The following is a 21,984-nucleotide window of genomic DNA, read 5'->3' on the forward strand; positions in this document are numbered from 1 at the left end:
TCTTCTCCTTCTTCCCTCATCTCCTCCATCTCCCTCTCTGCATTTTACCACTAATCTCCTCCATCTCCCCTTCTACATAGTATAACTCACCTCCTCCATCTCCTCTTCTCTATAATACCACTCATGTCCTTCATCTCCCCTTCAACATAATATCACTCATCTCCTACATCTTCACTTCTACATAGTATCACTCATCTCCTCCATCTTCCCTTCTCCATTTTACCACTTATCTCCTTCATCTTCCCCTTTGACATAGTATCACTCTTCTCCTGCATTTCCTCTTCTACATACAGTATTACCACCCATCTCCATCATATCCCCTTCTACATAGTATCACTCATCTCCTCCATCTCCCCTTCTCCGTGGTACCGCTCGTCTTCTCCAGCTACCCTTCTCCAAAGTATCACACATCTCTTCCATCTCCTCTTGTCCATATTGCCACTCATCTCCTCAGCCTTCCTTTCCCCACGGTATCCTTTCCCCTCTGCATACTGTATCTTATTCTTTCTTCCTCCATCCTCTGTAGTTGAGCTTATCGCCACTACTCCTTCTCTCCGTGCTATCTCCTCATCACTTCTCCATAGTGCTTCTCCTTCCCTTCCCTCTATATAGTGAAGCTCTATGTAGTGGAGCTCATATCGGTCAGGAACCATGAAATCAGACCGAGACAGAAGTACAGTTAAATCTCACTTGTTTAATAATAAAATAAACATAGTCGAAAACATAGCCAAAGTTCAGTAACCGGAACGGATAGTCAGCCAAGTCAGGGATCAATGTAGTAGAACAGCAAGCAGGATCTGGAGCCAGAAGGGATGTCAGCAAAGCAAGTCTTTGAACAGGAATGCAGGAGATAGGCTCTGTGATGTGACCAAGGTGAAGGCAGAGATCCTTTGGGCTGGACGGCTTAAGTAGGCAGGACTGACGAGCAGGATATCATCAACAGCTGAGTAACTGTGGAGAGATAGGAGCTGTCAATTAGCCGACAGGTGAAAGAAGGGCTGAGCCCAGCCCTGCCAATATTTCCTTCATCCCCTCTCCATTCAGTCTCTTGTCTCCTCTCTATAGTGTTTCTCCTGTCCTTCCCCTTCCCTATTCATAGAGGAGCTCATCTCTTCCATGCCATTTCTGTGGTGGAGCTCATCTCTATTACCTCTCCTAACTTTTTTATATTTATTGAGTTAAAAAAGTTCGGAAACTTTTTGAAGAACCCTAGTATCGCTAATTACCTCATATCTCCTCTCTCCATAGAACCACTCATCTCCACCTCCACTTTTCATAGCCATTTTCATCTCTTATGCCCCGTACACACGGTCGGATTTTCCGACGGAAAATGTGTGATCGGAGCGTGTTGTCGGAAATTCCGACCGTGTGTGGGCTCCATCGGACTTTTTCCATTGGATTTTCCGACACACAAAGTTTGAGAGCAGGCTATAAAATTTTCCGACAACAAAATCCGTTGCCGGAATTTCCGATCATGTGTACACAAATCCCACGCACAAAGTGCCACGCATGCTCAGAATAAATAAAGAGATGAAAGCTATTGGCTATTGCCCCGTTTATAGTCCCGACGTACGTGTTTTACGTCACCGCGTTCAGAATGATCGGATTTTCTGACAACTTTGTGTGACCGTGTGTATGCAAGACAAGTTTGAGCCAACATCCGTTGGAAAAAATCTTTTTGATTTTGTTGTCGGAATGTCCGATCAATGTCCGACCGTGTGTACGGGGCATAACACCTCCCCTCTCTAAAACCATTTTCCGAACCACCGCAGTACATATAAAGTGACAGGGTGGCTCTTACAGGCACCGTACCTTACCTGTACATCGATGCTTTATGCCGGGTTAAAGGTGCGCATCTGCACCTGCGTCCGCCGGCTCTGCTGTGATTGAACACAGCGGCACTTAGTCAGCAGGTCTCGCCCAATGATTCATGGCCGGGACCTGCTGATCGGCTGTGTCCAATCACAGCCCATGGCTCTGTGTTGACAATCAAAGCAGGGATAAGAATCAAAGATCTTTAGTAAAAAGCAACACATATTACACACATTACACAGTGTTAGGCACACATTTAACCCCTTGATCACCCTAGATGGGTGCCATCCTATGTAATTAGTACAATAGTAGCTTATAGTATTATCACTGATCACAAACATAGTATAGCTGGTGATGACAGAGGGAGTTTGTCAGTACCTCCCATCCCCCAGTGTCAGATTGCCCACCGCACTATCACAGTCCCACTATAAGTTGGTAATCATTGCCATTACTAGTATAAAAAAAAATTCCAGTATATATACTGTAGTTTGTAGACCTTATAACTTTTACACAAACCAATTAATATATACTTATTGTGATTTCTTTTTTACATATTTTCTATTTAGTTTTTTGTTTCTCATCCTATTGTCTTTTATTCATGAAGGGGAATTTTACACTTTTCACTTATCATCAGCATTCACTTCACATGCTGCAACTGTCTTTTCAGTCCATCATTATCACTTTCACTTTCTAGTGGCTCCCTTTCACTGTTCCTGGGATTGTACTGGTAACCTGATTACATATAGGTCATCTTATTATGTACTATACTTGCAACTACTTAATATATACAATATTTACATTTTTATAGAACCCTTTTGGGGCCACTAAGGACTTCCCTATGAAGATTTGAATCTCTCTTGCAGCCTGTAGACGTTATGAGAAAACCCCTTGTTTTCAGCGCCATATGTGAACAGTCTGAGTTGATCTGTAAGTTAATCCTTGAAGGTTACTGTTTTTTGATTAATTTTAGTTTTTTGTTTATATTTTTATTATTATTCTTACGGGTTCTTTGGTTGTGATGATTATCTAGATATATTGCTGTTTATGCATTTATAATTTTTATAGATATATGTATTGCTCCCGCTCCTGAGGAAGTGACGAAACGCGTAGAGCATTTAACATGCAATCTCTACTGTTTTTATTCATGTAATCATTCAACTGCACTCCAACCATTGACTATCATGTACAAGATGTTTAACAGTTACCCCTATCGGGGCTTTTGTTCTTTTTTTCCACACAGTTCCTACCAATACACATCTTTGAGTGTTATGGCTCTAATGTATTACTGATGTATGCATTTATCTGACTAATGTTCCCTATTATGTACCATTTTTTGACTGGGTTGTAGAATAAGGCTTTCCTATAGTTACTGTATATATCTCCTAAACGTGCGCCTTTTAGGAGATATTTATTGTATACTGCGCCGATGCATACTAGCACATTATGCTTTTGCTTTTACTTTGCAGGGTAAAATAAAGGAAGTAAAACCCATAAGGGTTTACTTCCTCTTTAATTTTGTTAGATTGTCATTATTAAAAGAGAAGTTAGTTTTTCTTTTTTTCAAAATCATACTTACCTAGGTGGATGCAGCATCAGTCCGATTAAAGATTGCTGTTCGCTCGTTCTCAGAGCTCCTTGAGCAGAGAGCTGGTGACTGTCAGTCACCGGCTCTCTGCTCTGCCCCCCCTGTGCTGACTGGAGTGCTGGGCTGTGGAGGGGTGGGAGCAGCTGGCTCAGGCTCTCAGCGGCTTGCTGAGAGGCTGAGCCAGGTGCTGGTCCAGGGTTGTGGGTGGATCCTGATTTTATTGTTGTGATCTTGCCTCAGCCTGGACCGCCTCTGTGATGTCAGCCGGCAGCGGTATTCAGTCTGCTGTTGGCTGAACACGGGTCACAGGAATGCAGAAATAAATGCACTCCCGTGTTTCACAGAAGTACAGTCAAATGACCTAATTGAAAGCGATTGTAAACCACAGCTGGTTTAAAAAAAAAAAAAGAAAAAACACCTGTAAGACAATGGCATAATGTGCTAGTATGCATTGCATACTAGCATATTATGAAATACTTACCTTAGAGCGAAGCCCTCCAGTGCTGCGCTGTCACCTCTGAGAGGGCTGACATCTCCCCCCGTTCTTTCTTCTGGGTTCGCACGCTCCGGCTGTGTGATTGGCCGGAGCTGCGATGACGTCACTCCCGTGCATGCGCGTGGCAGCCCTCGGTTCCAGCAGGAAGCTCTGAAGTTCTGGCAAGGTATGTTGGACCTTTGGAGATCATGCACCGATGATGGGCTGCACCCAGGGTGAATATCTCCTAAACTGTGAATCTTTAGGAGGTATTCATTTTAGCTACTGGTAAGACTTATTAGGTAAAAATCACAAAGCGGGCTTTACTACCACTTTAAGTGCTCAGAAGTGCCACATACTTTCATAGGATACATGTTAAGCCGAGCATTCCATATCACCTTTCTTTAGAATATTGTCACTGGGGGACTCTGACCACCCATGCTCTGATAACATAGTACATATCAAGTCGGACATATAGAGGAGAAAACAGACACAAACCAGTCTTAGTATAATTCTAGGATTGTGAAAACTCCCTGTTTACACAGTCTTGCTCATAGCACTTCTAACTCAACACTACAACGCATCACTGTCATCTAGACACCTCATTGCTTTTCTCCTTATTTGTTCAACCTGACTTGTTATACAAATATGTCACAATTCCTGCAGGCTCATATAACAAGGCCATGCAAAGAGCCATTATGGTTGGTATAAGAAAACTAGAAATTAATTTGCTGACACTAATAGCAACCAATCAGATCCTTCATTTCAGTTTTCAAGTGCATGAGTGGTGGAACTACCAGGATCGCAAAGATCGAACTTGTGACCGGGCCCTGGCATTCCACCACCATGGTGGGGCTATAACACTCCTGCAGAACATGTTCCTTCAGTGCAACCATCCTGGCTCCTGGGACAATTCAAATAAACGTAACTCTGTCCTGGGAGCGGAGCCATGCAAGTTCCGGTGGGCCGCGGGTGCTCTGCTCTCAGTCAGTGCTCTCAGGCAGTGAGGATTCCTGTGCCGGTGCAGCACCTGCCTGTGTCAGAGCCCGTGCCTCCCTTCTCCCTGCTACTGCCCCGCTCCCCCCCACATACACACACACACAGTGGGAGGAATACAGCTAGAGCAGTAGAGCTGAGCTACTCCATCTTCAAGCTCCACCCCCAAACTCTGCCTCCCACACTTGACTCCCTGGCTTGCAGCAGCTCCCAGTCCCACTTGGTAAGGCAATCTAATAGGGGGTGTTGATATAAGGGGGGGTCTCTCTAATGTAATGGAGGACTCTAAGGAGAGGCATGATATAAGGGGACTCTTAGCTAATGGGGGGTCTCTGGAGATGGGGGGGGGGCTGATGGCTGACTGCTGATCTAATGGTTTGTGACCAACCTTTAGATCAGCAGTCAGCACCCCCCCCCCCTTTAGAGACCCCCATTAGATCAGAGTCTCCTTATATCAACACCCCCACCCCCCAAGTCCTCAATTACATCAGAGTCGCCTTATATAAGCATCCCCCCTTAGAGACCTCCCATTATATCAGAGTCACCTTATATCATCACCCCTCCCTTACAGACCTCCATTAGATCTGAGTCCCTTTAGCACCATCCCTTAGAGACTCCCCCATTAGATCAGAGTCCCCTTATATCAATACCAGTGGTTGGTCTCTAAGGGGGGTCGCTGATATAAGGGGACTCTAAATCTAAAAAAAAAAAATGAAAAACTCAGTAAATAAATTGCTGTTAGCATTGATATGCGTTCCCGCGCCTCAAAAAACTAAATATTAATTGGGAATGATGGTGGGAACCCCTAAAAGTAATCCAAGTATTAATACAGTTCAGTCTTATTCAAACATACAGTATATACTGTGCAATCTTGATACACATAATACTATATGAATAGTGGTGGAAACCTCCAATCCAACTTATAATGTCCTTTTGAGTTGGATATTAGCACAATCCATTTTGGAATGGATTGGAGGTTTCCACCTCTATTCATATAGCATTATGTGCATCACATATCATATAAGAGGATTCTGATCTAATGTGGGTCTCTACAGGGGGCCTTGTATTCACTCCATATGATTAGAAAGGTTATTTAACAAATATTAATATTTATTTATTTATTTATTTATTTCAGGTACTTATATAGCGCCGTCAATTTACACAGCGCTTTACATATACATTGTACATTCACATCAGTCCCTACCCTCAAGGAGCTTACAATCTACGGTCCCTAACTCACATTCATACATACTAGGGACAATTTAGACAGGGTCCAATTAACCTACCAGCATGTCTTTGGATATTTCATATTAATATTAATTAAAACTAATTATATGCGTAGTGTATGCTACAACAACATGAAAAAATTGTTGTGCACTGCTAAAGTGTTCAGGTTTGGCTTGAAGAAAAGGTGGCAACCCTAGCCCCAGGCCTGGAGGGAAGTGCCCTGGGACCAGTGGTCAGGGGGGCCCTTCATGGGGTCTTGCACCGGAGCCCTGAAGGTTCTAGTTATACCTCTGAAGTGCATATTTATTTATCTATTACAGGTACTTATATAGCGCCGTCAATTTATGTAGCACTTTATACATATTGTACATTCACACCAGTCCCTGCCCTCAAAGAGCTTACAATCTAAGGGTCCCTAACTGACAATAATACAAGCACATACTAGGACCAATTTAAACAGGAATTATTTAACCTACTAGCATGTCTTTGGAGTGTGGGAGGAAACCGGAGTACCCGAAGGAAACCCACCCAGGCACACGGAGAACATGCAAACTCTGTGCATGGTTGCCGTGGTTGGGATTTCAACGAAAGTGCTAACCGCTTAGCCACTGCCCTGTCCAAAGGATTTATTGTGATTTATGGCGATGGATGGCATCTACACTTTCTCCAGGTTTCCTTGGTCCTATATGTATACATCTATGTGCTGTAAGAAAAGCTGTCTTTCATCAGCTTGATGCCCCAAAGAGTAAAGTAACAGTGTCTCTGTAAAGCAGGGGTCTCAAACTGGTGGCTCTCCAGCTGCTGCGAAACTACAAGTCACATGAGGCATTGCAAGGCTGACAGTTACAAGCATGACTTCCACAGGCAGAGGCATGATGGGACTTGTAGTTTTGCAACAGCTGGAGAGCCGCCAGTTCGAGACCCCTGCTGTAAAGGGTATCCACCGACCCCCCATACTGTCTTTACCTCCACCCCATTACGGCTTTTCCCGGTGTTGCTTTAAGCACAACCAGAGGATTGATAGCTGATTGGTTGCTTATGGACATCTGTGCTTTGCTGCTTCTCTTTGTCTTATTCAATAATGATTCCAGTCTCTGCACTTAATCAACCAACCAATAATAAAAAATAACATAGACAAGCTAATTTAATGAACAGCAAAAAGCAAAGAACATTAACCCTTATTAGACAGAATTCATCGCTCTCCTATGTGTTCATTTGTGCATTATCATAGATCTCTGTGCAGTCATCATTGGTTTACTTCACAGAAACTTTCTAGTAATTCAGTTTGGTAATTAGCCCCTAAAATGGCACATTATCGAGCAACATTTATTTTTGTTACTGATGGGTAATTTTTAATATAACTGGACCACTTTTAGCTCGGTGATTTCCCTGGCCTACTGTAAATAGTGAAATAATACAATGGACTCTCCTCTGTGATATCACACTTAAAAGTGAAATAATACCATGGAATCTCAGTGATGTCACAGTGAATTCATAGTGAATTGATATAACATACTCTATTCAGAGATACCACATTTTAAAGTGAATAGATCAAATGGAATCTCCTCAGTGATATTACACTTAAAAGTGAAATGAGATTTTCAGTGATTACACATTTCATAGTGAATTATAATCTTTTTTTCCATATGATGCCACTAGTTTATAGAGATTAAATGCGAAGGACTTTCACTGATAGACTGGACACTTCAAATGGATTATCGAAAATATGACCAATACCTAGTAAATAATCATCTAAATTCATTCTGGTGTCATGGTTTTATAGTAATGTAACAGGCTGCACATAAAACCAACGTAAATAAATGGTGATGTCATCAAGTGTCCATCTTATAATTTCAATATAAACCAGTGGGGTCACTGACAGCACATTTTATCAGACCACTTTAAATCAATGATAAGTCAAGATAATAAACTGTACCTGTGGCATCACTGACAGTTCAGCCCATCATTTCTCCATGTACCTGTGACATCATCAACACTTAAGCCTATCACTTTTCTATTTACCAATGGCATCACCAGCACTTAAAGAATATGTAAACCCAACATTTCATATTCCTGATATGTGCCTGCTGTACCACGAACTTGTATGAAAAAGTGTTGGAACACAGAATTGTGTTTTATGCAACAACTACATCAATATCAGTATTCAGTAGAGATATATTCTTCAACCAGTAGATGGCAGTGCTTATAAGTTTTTAGCAGCATCTATGGTTAAACTCTATGTCTTTTCTATATAATAAAATTTCTGTTTCCTATCTGCAGTTAAGCAGCGAAGCCCATTTGGACTGTGCACTGTCTGGCTGTTCTGGAGGGCTATATACAGAATTTCTAACAGGTTATGGGCCCAGGCATAGCCCAGACACCAACCAGAGAAAAGCTGAGAACCCAGTCATAGCCAGCTACAGAAGATAAGTGCAATTTACAGCAACAGAAACAAGACTTCAACAGAATAAAAGAAGATGGCCGATAACACAGCTGCAACAAAGGTTTTGTTTGCAAATCTGATAAACCAGAACTACCCGTCTTGGAAATTCAAGATGAAAATGCTGCTAATAAGAGAAGGTACATGGACATGTGTAAATGAAGTCAGGCCAGAACCCCCGTCAGATGAGTAGAGAAAGATCAAAAAGCTCAGAGCACAATCTCTCTTAGCATACAATATGATCAAATCGTACATATATGCAAGTGTGAAACTGCTAAAGAAATGTGGAAAGGATTACAAAAGGTACATAAAAGAGCTCATCTCAGCAATAAACTGTATTTGATTAGAAAGTTATACCAAACCAAGCTGATGAAAGGCCAGGATATGAAGGATTACATTAGGCACACCTTGGAAATGGTTGAATGCCTAAGCCTTATAGGAGAAGAAATAAAAGCTTTTCATGTCGCAGCACTATTACTCAGTAGCTTACCAGAAAGTTATGAAACACTTGTCACAGTACTTGATGCATGTCCAGATGATAAACTGACATTGGAACATGTTAAGGGTCAGCTTGTGACACAGCGGGAGCCAACCAGCGGGTCCGGTGGCCACGATGGCAGTCGTCCACAAGCGATCTTTCATAAGAGAGGCAGAACAAGGCAGACCGCCGTTCTGTGAGGGAGGAAAATGGAGATCTTGTGTTTCTGCTAAGCAGAAACATGTATCTCTGTGTTTCTGCAGTCACAGCATTCCCCCTACAGTTAGAAAGCACTCACTAGGAGCACACTTAACCCTTTGATTGCCCTCTGATGATAACCCCTTCCCTGCCAGTGTCATTTATACAGTGGAGCTCTGATCACTGTCATGGTGTCACTGGTCCCCAAAAAAAGTGTCACTTAGTGTCAGATTTGTCCGCCGCAATGTCACAGTCCCGTTAAAAATCACTGATCGCCGCCAACACTAGTAAAAACTATTTTAAAAGTCCATAAATCTACCTCATACTTTGTAGACGCTATACCTTTTGTGCAAACCAACCAATATACACTTTCTGTTTCTTTGTTGGGGGGGGGGGGGTTGTTTTGTTTTTTAAATTAAAGCACACTAGTCCTTTAGACCTCAAATGTTTTCTCATAATTTATCCAGTTTGTCAAAAATGCATTCTTTTCTGGGCAGGTTAGAAAACCCATCTTTTTAGTTCCTTCCTTAGAAAAATAGTGGTAATGTCTTTGCCAATACCACTCATCCACTTCCATTCCTTTCTCCATAGTGATACTTATTTCTTCTGTCTCACCTTTTCCATAGTTTCACTTCTCTCTTTTCCTACTCCACTCATCTCTTAAAACCCTCCACTCTTCTTCGTGGTATCCCTTATCTCCTCCACCTTATTTCTCAATATTATTACTGATTTCCTTAACCCACCCTCAATTCCAGTCCATAGTGTCTCTCTTCTCCTTCTTCCCTAATCTCCTCCATCTCCCCTTCTGCATTTTACCACTAATCTCCTCCATCTCCCCTTCTACATAGTATAACTCATCTCCTCCATCTCCTCTTCTCTATATTACCACTCATGTCCTTCATCTCCCCTTCAACATAATATCACTCATCTCCTATATCTTCACTTCTACATAGTATCACTCATCTCCTCCATCTTCCCTTCTTCATTTTACCACTCATCTCCTTCATCTACCCCTTTGACATAGTATCACTCATCTCCTCCATTTCCTCTTCTCCATATTACCACCCATCTCCTTCATCTCCCCTTCTACATAGTATCATTCATTTCCTCCATCTCCCCTTCTCCATATTACCCCCATCTCCTCCATCTCCCCTTCTCCATGGTACCACTCGTCTCCTCCAGCTCCCCTTCTCCAAAGTATCACACATCTCCTCCATCTCCTCTTGTCCATATTGCCACTCATCTCCTCAGCCTTCCTTTCCCCATGGTATCCTTTTCCCTCTACATACTATCTCTTATTCCTTCTTCCTCCATCCTCTGTAGTTGAGCTTATCACCACTACTCCTTCTCTCTGTGGTATCTCCTCGTCCCTTCTCCATAGTGTCCCTCCTTCCCTTCCCTCTATATAGTGAAGCTCTATGTAGTGGAGCTCATATCTGTCAGGAACCATGAAATCAGACCGAGACAGAAGTACAGTTAAATCTCACTTGTTTAATAATAAAACAAACGTAGTCAAAAACATAGCCACAATTCAGTAACCGAAACGGATAGTCAGCCAAGTCAGGAATCAATGTAGTGGAACAGCAAGCAGGATCTGGAGCCAGAAGGGATGTCAGCAAAGCAAGTCTTTGAACAGGAACGCAGGAGATAGGCTCTGTGATGTGACCAAGGCGAAGGCAGAGATCCTTTGGGCTGGACGGCTTAAGTAGGCAGGACTGACGAGCAGGATATCATCAACAGCTGAGTAACTGTGGAGAGATAGGAGCTGGCAATTAGCCGACAGGTGAGCGGCCAGCTCAGAGAAGGAAGGGCTGAGCCCAGCCCTGAAAATATCTCCTACATCCCCTCTCCATTCAGTCTCTTGTCTCCTCTCTATAGTGTTTCTCCTCTCCTTCCTCTTCCCTTTTCATAGTGGAGCTCATCTCTTCCATGCTATTTCTGTAGTGGAGCTCATCTTTTCTACCTCCCCTAACTTTTTTATATTTATTGAGTTAAAAAAGTACGGAAACTTTTTGAAGAACCCTAGTATCGCTAATTACCTCATATCTCCTCTCTCCATAGAACCACTCATCTCCACCTCCACTTTTCATAGCGATTTTCATCTCCAACACTTCCCCTCTCTAAAACCATTTTCCGAACCACTGCAGTACATATAAAGTGACAGGGTGGCTCTTACAGGCACCGTACCTTACCTGTACATCGATGCTTTATGCCGGGTTAAAGGTGCGCATGTGCACCTGCGTCCGCTGGCTCTGCTGTGATTGAACAAAGGGGCACTTAGTCAGCAGGTCTCGCCCAATGATTCATGGCTGGGACCTGCTGATCGGCTGTGTCCAATCACAGCCCATGGCTCTGTGTTGACAATCAAAGCAGGGATAAGAATCAAGATCTTTAGTAAAAAGCAACACATATTACACACATTACACAGTGTTAGGCACACATTTAACCCCTAGATCACTCTAGATGGGTGCCATCCAATGTAATTAGTACAATAGTAGCTTATAGTATTATCACTGATCACAAACATAGTATAACTGGTGATGGCAGAGGGAGTTTGTCAGTACCCCCCATCCCCCAGTGTCAGATTGCCCACCGCACTATCACAGTCCCACTATAAGTTGCTAATCATTGCCATTACTAGAATAAAAAATAAATTCCAGTATATATACTGTCGTTTGTAGACCCTATAACTTTTACACAAACCAATTAATATATACTTATTGTGATTTCTTTTTTACATATTTTCTATTTAGTTTTTTGTTTCTCATCCTATTGTCTTTTATTCATTTAGGGGAATTTTACACCTTTCACTTATCATCAGCATTCACTTCACATGCTGCGATTGTCTTTTCAGCCCATCATTATCACTTTCACTTTCTAGTGGCTCCCTTTCACTGTTCTTGGGATTGTACTGGTAACCTGATTACATATTGGTCATCTTATTATGTACTATACTTGCAACTACTTAATATATACAATATTTACATTTTTATAGAACCCTTTTGGGGCCACTAAGGACTTCCCTATGAAGAGTTGAATCTCTCTTGCAGCCTGCTGTATACTATCTGACCTGGGTCCAGCTCCCTCAGTTCCTGGGCTAGACGTTATGAGCAAACCCCTTGTTTTCAGCGCCATATGTGAACAGTCTGAGTTGATCTGTAAGTTAACCCTTGAAGGTTACTGTTTTTTGATTAATTTTAGTTTTTTGTTTATATTTGTATTATTATTCTTACGGGTTCTTTGGTTGTGATGATTATCTAGATATATTGCTGTTTATACATTTATATTTTTTATAGATATATGGATTGCTCCCGCTCCTGAGGAAGTGAACTTTTCACAAAACGCGTAGAGCATTTAACATGCAATCTCTACTGTTTTTATTCATGTAATCATTCAACTGCACTCCAACCATTGACTATCATGTACAAGATGTTTAACAGTTACCCCTATCGGGGCTTTTGTTCTTTTTTTCCACACAGTTCCTACCAATATACATCTTTGAGTGTTATGGCTCTAATGTATTACTGATGTATGCATTTATCTGACTAATGTTCCCTATTATGTACCATTTTTTGGCTGGGTTGTAGAATAAGGCTTTCCTATAGGTACTGTATATATCTCCTAAACGTGCGCCGTTTAGGAGACATTTATTGTATACTGTGCCGATGCATACTAGCACATTATGCTTTTGCTTTTACTTTGCAGGGTAAAATAAAGGAAGTAAAACCCATAAGGGTTTACTTCCTCTTTAATTTTGTTAGATTGTCATTATTAAAAGAGAAGTTAGTTTTTCTTTTTTTCAAAATCATACTTACCTAGGTGGATGCAGCATCAGTCCGATTAAAGATTGCTGATCGCTCGTTCTCAGAGCTCCTTGCTCTGCCCCCCCCCCCGTGCTGACTGGAGTGCTGGGCTGTGGAGGGGGTGGGAGCAGCTAGCTCAGGCTCTCAGCGGCTTGCTGAGAGGCTGAGCCAGGTGCTGGTCCAGGGTTGAGGGTGGATCCTGATTTTATTGTTGTGATCTTGCCTCAGCCTGGACCGCCTCTGTGATGTCAGCCGGCAGCGGTATTCAGCCTGCTGTTGGCTGAACACGGGTCACTGGAGTGCTGAAATAAATGCACTCCCGTGTTTCACAGAAGTACAGCCAAATTACCTAATTGAAAGCGGTTGTAAACCACGGCTGGTTTAAAAAAAAAAAGAAAAAAACACCTGTAAGACAATGGCATAATGTGCTAGTATGCATCGCATACTAGCATATTATGAAATACTTACCTTAGAGCGAAGCCCTCCAGCGCTGCGCTGTCACCTCTGAGAGGGCTGAGGGTGACATCTCCCCCCGTTCTTTCTTCTGGGTTCGCACGCTCCGGCTGTGTGATTGGCCGGAGCTGCGATGACGTCACTCCCGTGCATGTGCGTGACAACCCTCGGTTCCAGCAGGAAGGTCTGAAGTTCTGGCAAGGTATGTTGGACCTTTGGAGATCATGCACCGATGATGGGCTGCGCCCAGGGTGAATATCTCCTAAAAGGTGAATATTTAGGAGATATTCATTTTACCTACAGGTAAGACTTATTAGGTAAAAATCACAAAGCGGGCTTTACTACCACTTTAAGTGCTCAGAAGTGCCACATACTTTCATAGGATACATGTCAAGCCGAGCATTCCATATCACCATTCTTTAGAATATTGTCACTGGGGGACTCTGACCACCCATGCTCTGATAACATAGTACATATCAAGTCGGACACAGAGGAGAAAGCAGACACAAACCAGTCTTAGTATAATTCTAGGATTGTGAAAACTCCCTGTTTACACAGTCTTGCTCATAGCACTTCTAACTCAACACTACAACGCATCACCGTCATCTAGACACCTCATTGCTTTTCTCCTTATTTGTTCAACCTGACTTGTTATACAAATATGTCACAATTCCTGCAGGCTCATATAACAAGGCCATGCAAAGAGCCATTATGGTTGGTATAAGAAAACTAGAAATTAAGTTGCTGACACTAATAGCAACCAATCAGATCCTTCATTTCAGTTTTGAAGTGCATGAGTGGTGGTACTACCAGGATCGCAAAGATCGAACTTGTGACCGGGCCCTGGCATTCCGCCACCATGGTGGGGCCATAACACTCCTGCAGAACATGTTCCTTCAGTGCAACCATTCTGGCTCCTGGGACAATTCAAATAAATGTAACTCTGTCCTGGGAGCGGAGCCATGCAAGTTCCAGTGGGCCGCGGATGCTCTGCTCTCAGTCAGTGCTCTCAGGCAGTGAGGATTCCTATGCCGGTGCAAGACCTGCCTGTGCCAGAGCCTGTGCCTCCCTTCTCCCTGCTACTGCCCCACTCCCCCCCCACACACACACAGTGGGAGGAATACAGCTAGAGCAGTAGAGCTGAGCTACTCCATCTTCAAGCTCCACCCCCAAACTCTGCCTCCCACATTTGACTCCCTGGCTTGCAGCAGCTCCCAGTTCCACTTGGTAAGGCAATCTAATAGGGGGCGCTGATATATGGGGGGTCTCTCTAATGTAATGGAGGACTCTAAGGAGAGGCATGATATAAGGGGACTCTTAGCTAATGGGGTTCTCTGGAGATGGGGGCGGGGGGCTGACTGCTGATCTAATGGTTTGTGACCAACCTTTAGATCAGCAGTCAGCACCCCCCCCCATTTAGAGACCCCCATTAGATCAGAGTCTCCTTATATCAACACCCCCCCCCCAGAGTCCTCAATTACATCAGAGTCGCCTTATATAAGCATCCCCCCTTGGAGACCTCCCATTATATCAGAGTCACCTTATATCATCACCCCTCCCTTACAGACCTCCATTAGATCTGAGTCCCTTTAGCACCATCCCTTAGAGACTCCCCCATTAGATCAGAGTCCCCTTATATCAACACCAGTGGTTGGTCTCTAAGGGGGGTCGCTGATATAAGGGGTCTCTAAATCTAAAAAAAAAATTAAAAACTCAGTAAAAAAATTGCTGTTAGCATTGATATGCGTTCTCACGCCTCAAAAAACTAAATATTAATTGGGAATGATGGTGGGAACCCCTAAAAGTAATCCAAGTATTAATACAGTCTTATTCAAAGTCCAGTCTTATTCAAACATACGGTATATACTGTGCAATCTTGATACACATAATACTATATGAATAGTGGTGGAAACCTCCAATACAACTTATAAAGTCCTTTTGAGTTGGATATTAGCACAACCCATTTTGGAATGGATTGGAGGTTTCCACCTCTATTCATATAGCATTATGTGCATCACATATCATATAAGAGGATTCTGATCTAATGTGGGTCTCTACAGGGGGCCTTGTATTCACTCCATATGATTAGAAAGGTTATTTAACAAATATTAATATTTCATATTAATATTTATTAAAACAAATTATATGCGTAGTGTATGCTACAACAACATAAAAAAATTGTTGTGCACTGCTAAAGTGTTCAGGTTTGGCTTGAAGAAAAGGTGGCAACCCTAGCCCCAGGCCGGGAGGGAAGGGCCCTGGGACCAGTGGTCAGGGAGGCCCTTCATGGGGTCTTGCACCAGAGCCCTGAAGGTTCTAGTTATACCTCTGAAGTGCATATTTATTTATCTATTACAGGTACTTATATAGCGCCGTCAAATTATGTAGAACTTTATACATATTGTACTTTCACATCAGTCCCTGCCCTCAAGGAGCTTACAATCTAAGGGTCCCTAACTAACTATAATACAAGCACATACTAGGACCAGTTTAAACAGCAATTATTTAACCTACTAGCATGTCTTTGGAGTGTGGGAGGAAACCGGAGTACCCGAAGGAAACCCACCCAGGCACACGGAGAACATGCAAACTCTGTGCATGGTTACCGTGGTTGGGATTTCAACGAAAGTGCTAACCGCTTAGCTACTGCGCTGTCCAAAGGATTTATTGTGATTTGTGGCGATGGATGGCATCTACACGTTTCTCCAGGTTTCCTTGGTCCTATATGTATACATCTATGTGCTGTAAGCAAAGCCAATCAGATGCTGTCTTTCATCAGCCTGATGCCCCAAAGAGTAAAGTAACAGTGTCTCTGTAAAGCAGGGGTCTCAAACTGGTGGCTCTCCAGCTGCTGCGAAACTACAAGTCACATGAGGCATTGCAAGGCTGACAGTTACAAGCATGACTCCCACAGGCAGAGGCATGATGGGACTTGTAGTTTTGCAACAGCTGGAGAGCCTAGCCGCCAGTTTGAGACCCCTGCTGTAAAGGGTATCCACCGACCCCCCATACTGTCTTTACCTCCACTCCATTACGGCTTTTCCCGGGGTCGCTTTAAGCACAACCAGAGGATTGATAGCTGATTGGTTGCTTATGGACATCTGTACTTTGCTGCTTCTCTTTGTCTTATTTAATAATGATTCCAGTCTCTGCACTTAATCAACCAACCAATAATAAAAAATAACATAGACAAGCTAATTTAATGAACAGCAAAAAGCAAAGAACATTAACCCTTATCAGACAGAATTCATCGCTCTCCTATGTGTTCATTTGTGCATTATCATAGATCTCTGTGCAGTCATCATTGGTTTACTTCACAGAAACTTTCTAGTAATTCAGTTTGGTAACTAAAATGGCACATTATCGAGCAACATTTATTTTTATTACTGGTGGGTAATTTTTAATATAACGGGACCACCTTTAGTTCGGTGATATCCCTGGCCTACTGTATATAGTGAAATAATACAATGGACTCTCCTCTGTGATATCACACATAAAAGTGAAATAATACCATGGAATCTCTGTAATGTCACAGTGAATTCATAGTGAATTGATATAACATACTCTATTCAGAGATACCACATTTTAAAGTGAATAGTGAATAAAGTGATATTACACTTAAAAGTGAAATGATACAATGGATTTTCAGTGATTTCACATTTCATAGTGAATTATAATCTTTTTTTTTATATGATGCCTCTAGTTTATAAAGATTAAATGCAAAGGACTTTCACTGATAGACTGGACACTTCAATTGGATTATCGAAAATGTGACCAATACCTAGTAAATAATCATCTAAATTCATTCTGGTGTCATGGATTTTTAGTAACGTAAAAGGCTGCACATAAAACCAACGTAAATAAATGGTGATGTCATCAAGTGTCCATCTTATCATTTCAATATAAACCAGTGGGGTCACTGACAGCACATTTTATCAGACCACTTTAAATCAATGAGCCCATCATTTCTCCATGTATCTGTGACATCATCAACACTTAAGCCTATCACTTTTCTATTTACCAATGGCATCACCAACACTTAAAGAATATGTAAACCCAACATTTCATATTCCTGACATGTGCCTGCTGTACCACAAACTTGTATGAAAAAGTGTTGGAACACAGAATTGTATTTTATGCAACAACTACATCAATATCAGTATTCAGTAGAGATATATTCTTCAACCAGTAGATGGCAGTGCTTATACGTTTTTAGCAGCATCTATGGTTAAACTCTATGTCTTTTCTATATAATAAAGTTTCTGTTTCCTATCTGCAGTTAAGTAGCCAAGCCCCTGTGGACTGTGCACTGTCTGGCTGTTCTGTAGGGTTATATACAGAATTTCTAACAGTTTATGGGCCCAGGCATAGCCCAGACACCAACCTAGAGAAAAGCTGAGAACCCAGTCATAGCCAGCTACAGAAGATAAGTGCAAGATACAGCAACAGAAACAAGACTTCAACAGAATAAAAGAAGATGGCCAATAACACAGCTGCAACAAAGGTTTTGTTTGCAAATCTGACAAACCAGAACTACCAGTCTTGGAAATTCAAGATGAAAATGCTGCTAATAAGAGAAGGTACGTGGACATGTTTAAATGAAGTCAGGCCAGAACACCCGTCAGATCAAAAAGCTCAGAGCACAATCTCTCTTAGCATAGAATATGATCAAATCATACATATATGCAAGTGTGAAACTGATAAATAAATGTGGAAAGGATTACAAAAGGTACATGAAAGAGCTAATCTCAGCAATAAACTGTATTTGATTAGAAAGCTGTACCAAACCAAGCTGATGAAAGACCAGGATATGAAGGATTACATTAGGCACACCTTGGAAATGGTTGAATGCCTAAGCCCTATAGGATAAGAAATAAAAGATTTTCATGTCGCAGCACTATTACTTAGTAGCTTACCAGAAAGTTATGAAACACTTGTCACGGTACTTGATGCATGTCCAGATGATAAACTGACATTGGAACATGTTAAGGGTCAGCTTGTGGATGAATATAAGTGTAAAACAGAAAGCATTAATGGTGACGGTGATTCTGTCGCAGTGTCTGCTTTAAAGACGAAAAATAGGAATAAAAACAGTAACATGCAACAAGAAACGCGTGAATGTTTTGTGTGCAAGAAGCAAGGTCATTTAAAAGCAGACTGCAGAATCTGGAAAGCTAGAATGCAAAAACAAAAGTGGGGGAAGATGGTAGTTGCGCTGTGATGAAGGGGGGGGGGGGAGCCACAAAGATGACTAAAGTGGCAAAGTGAACCAAAAAAGCAGAAACGGGCCAATGCATGAATAGATCCTACATGCTAAAAGAACATGGTGGGGATGCAGTGCAGTGCAACGTAGCTGATCAACATGACATGTTGCGGGCAGACAAAGCCTAATATATAAAGGTAATCGTGAAACAGTGACTGCTTGAATATAGCAAAACAAAAATGCATATACCAACACAAATAGGGTGAATAATGACACAATGCAAAAAAAAAAAAATATATATATATAATGCAAGAAAAATATATGTGGGCTAGTGCCCCATTAGCAAAAACGTGCCAGATCCTGGTGAAATACAAGTGACAAATCCCTAGGACAAACATGAATATTAGTTCTATAATCCAGTCCAAAAAGCAAAAACACGTAATGAGAAACACAAAACAAGTCCAATCGTGAAGGGAGGGGGGATCTTCGGTGAGAACACCTCCGTGTTTGCAAGCCACTTACCTTACAGCTGTAAGGTGTACAGCCTGTGTTGCAAATGACCCGCAGGTGTAGACGTTCCGTGTATACAGGCAGTGACAATGATGAACATGCCAAGCGAAATATAAAAAATAAAAAATATACAGCATGTAAAATAACTCTGCAACGACCACAGTGGAGGGGGGGCAAGACACACACAGGGGGAGGTTGCACTCACTTTCATGAAGTGAGTGTGGGCATCAATCCACGAGCGCCGAGCTCGTATGCCTCCAGGAGTGTCACCAATCTGGAATCTGTCCCCGTGCCTGGAAACTGGAATATGTCCCCGTGCCTCTCTCCTCAGTGTTTGTCAGGTAGAGTAGTGATGTACAGTGTGAGGGGGAAAGAGACGCACATAACGTGATCCCATATAAAAGGTATATTTATTTAATAAAACAAGTCCAATCAACTTACATTTAAAACAATGCTGCAGTGTGTAGTAACTACGAGCGCCGAGCTCGTCTCCTGTTGTTTGTCTATGGCAGCGTCCCGTGCTCCAATCCTAATGCATATCGTCACGTCACGTGACTTCACAGCGCAACTACCATCTTCCCCCACTTTTGTCCCATTTGTCCTGCCTTGGATCAGTACTTAGGTGTTACAGCAGTGTCCTTTTAGCATAGCCCCCCCCCCCCCCCCCCCCCGACACCGCAGGAGTTTCCACTTTCACATTAGAATGCAAAAACAACTAAACTACAAAAGACCAAGAGTGTGAAGGAAGAAACTGATTTTGCTTCATATAATGAATATGTTTTTCAATCCAAACGTTGCACCTCATCTTTGCAGGCATGGTGTGTTGATTCAGGAGCTACGAGTCACATGACAAATGACAGACATTTATTTATTCATCTGGACCAGAGTAAAACAGAGAAAATCACCACAGCTAATGGGCAATTAATGGAATAGGAATAGGAGACGGTTTTCTTTACTGTCCTATTTCCCAGAGTGTCACCAGAAAGATACCTGTGAAAAATGTCCCGTATGTCTCTGTTCTTGAAACAAATCTTTTGTCAGTGAAGAAGCTCACAAACCAAGGCGATTTAGTGACCTTCCAAAGTGACAGTTTTGCCATCATAAAAGGGTATATCTTACTTGCAAAGGCTAAAATTACAGATGAACTATATCAGCTGAACTTCAATGAGGAGGTTAATACTGCCAAGGTGGAAAAACATTCAAATTGCATTCACACATGGCACAGATAACTTGGGCACAGAAGTCCTGACATAATAAAGAAATTACCTGAGAATGACTATGCAAGTGGAATAAAAATTAATCCATGTGATCAAACAATGAAATGCACCAGCTGTATAAAATGAAAAAATGACAAGAAAAGCCTTTCCAAAGAAGAGTAAGAGCAGAGCTAAGAAAACTCTGGACTTAATTAATTCAGATTTTTACAGTCCAATGGAAAAATTGACTCCAGGAAAAAAAAAGGTATTTTCTCACTTTTATAGACGATTACTTTAGGTATACTACACCAGTGTTTTTCAACCTTTTTCCAGTCAGGGCAACCTTAAAGCTGAGTTCCACATAAAAATGAAACTTCCGCTTTTCAGAACCCCCCCCCCTCTGGTGTCACATTTGGCACCTTTCAGGGGGGAGGGCATAGTTGCCAACATTGCAAAAAAAAAAGTGGGACACTTTTTTGGCTGTAGGCGGAGCCATACAATAATTAGGGGGCAGGGCATTCGTTTGTAGGTGCGGTTTAGCAAAAAAATACAAGTGCGGCGCACAAATTGCGCCGCGGTGGAAAATGGGCGTGGTTTAAGCGAAATAGTGGGCGCGACTTAAATGGGCGTGGCTCAAGAGGGTGTGGTTAGAGTCTGAGATGAATGAGGGATGGAGAGGGAAAGGGGGAGAGGGGGAAAGGGGGAGAGGGGAATGACGGGACAGCAGCCCCAGATCCTACACAATAAAAATATGTGTATTCTAGAAAGTTTAACAATCAGCAGATAAAGATACTCCAAATACCTGGTGTTAGCACTTCAATCATCCCGGCACCATGGTTGTTATGGTGTCAGGATGATTGAATCGCATTATTTCTATTATTACATTGTAATATAAAATGAAATAATTCAACTCACCATAATGCAGAATAAGTGGGACCCCTGAGCGTATCACCTGCTACGTCGCCTGCCACCAGATGCCATCAGGTTCCCCCAGCAGAGTCTGTCCTTACATCAGGTGCCCCCAGCAGAGTCTGTCCTTGCATCAGGTGCCCCAGCAGAGTGCCTCCTTCCATCAGACATTCCCAGTACAGTACCTCTTACGTCAGGTGTCCCCAGCGGAGTGTTGGCTGCAGTCTAGCTACATCTCCTCAAGAGTGGTGTCAAGGGAAGAGAGGTGTGTGGGTGGAGGCATGGTGACTTGGGGTGTTACAGGCTGACTTGGGGAAGGGTGGAGACAGGGTGGTGATTTGGGGGTGCAGGCATGACTAGGCCGGAGGGGGTGCAGGCATGGTGGTGACTAGGCCGGAGGGGGTGCAGGCATGGTGGTGACTAGGCCGGAGGGGGTGCAGGCATGGGGGGAGGGGGATGCAGGCATGGTGTTGTCATGGGGGGAGGCGGGTGCAGGTATGGTGGTGATATGGGGGGAGGGGGTCAGGTATGGTGGTGATATAGGGGGAGGGGGCCAGGGCTGGACTGGGGCAAAAATGTGGCCCTGAACTTCATCCAGACCGGCCCAGGGCACAACACATCAGGGTACGCTACATCAGGCCCCATCAGGGCACAAGGCACATCAGGATACAAGGCACATCAGTGCACAGCATATCAGGG

This window comes from Aquarana catesbeiana, linkage group LG06 (assembly GCF_042186555.1).
Source record: "Aquarana catesbeiana isolate 2022-GZ linkage group LG06, ASM4218655v1, whole genome shotgun sequence".
Lineage (NCBI taxonomy): Eukaryota > Metazoa > Chordata > Amphibia > Anura > Ranidae > Aquarana > Aquarana catesbeiana.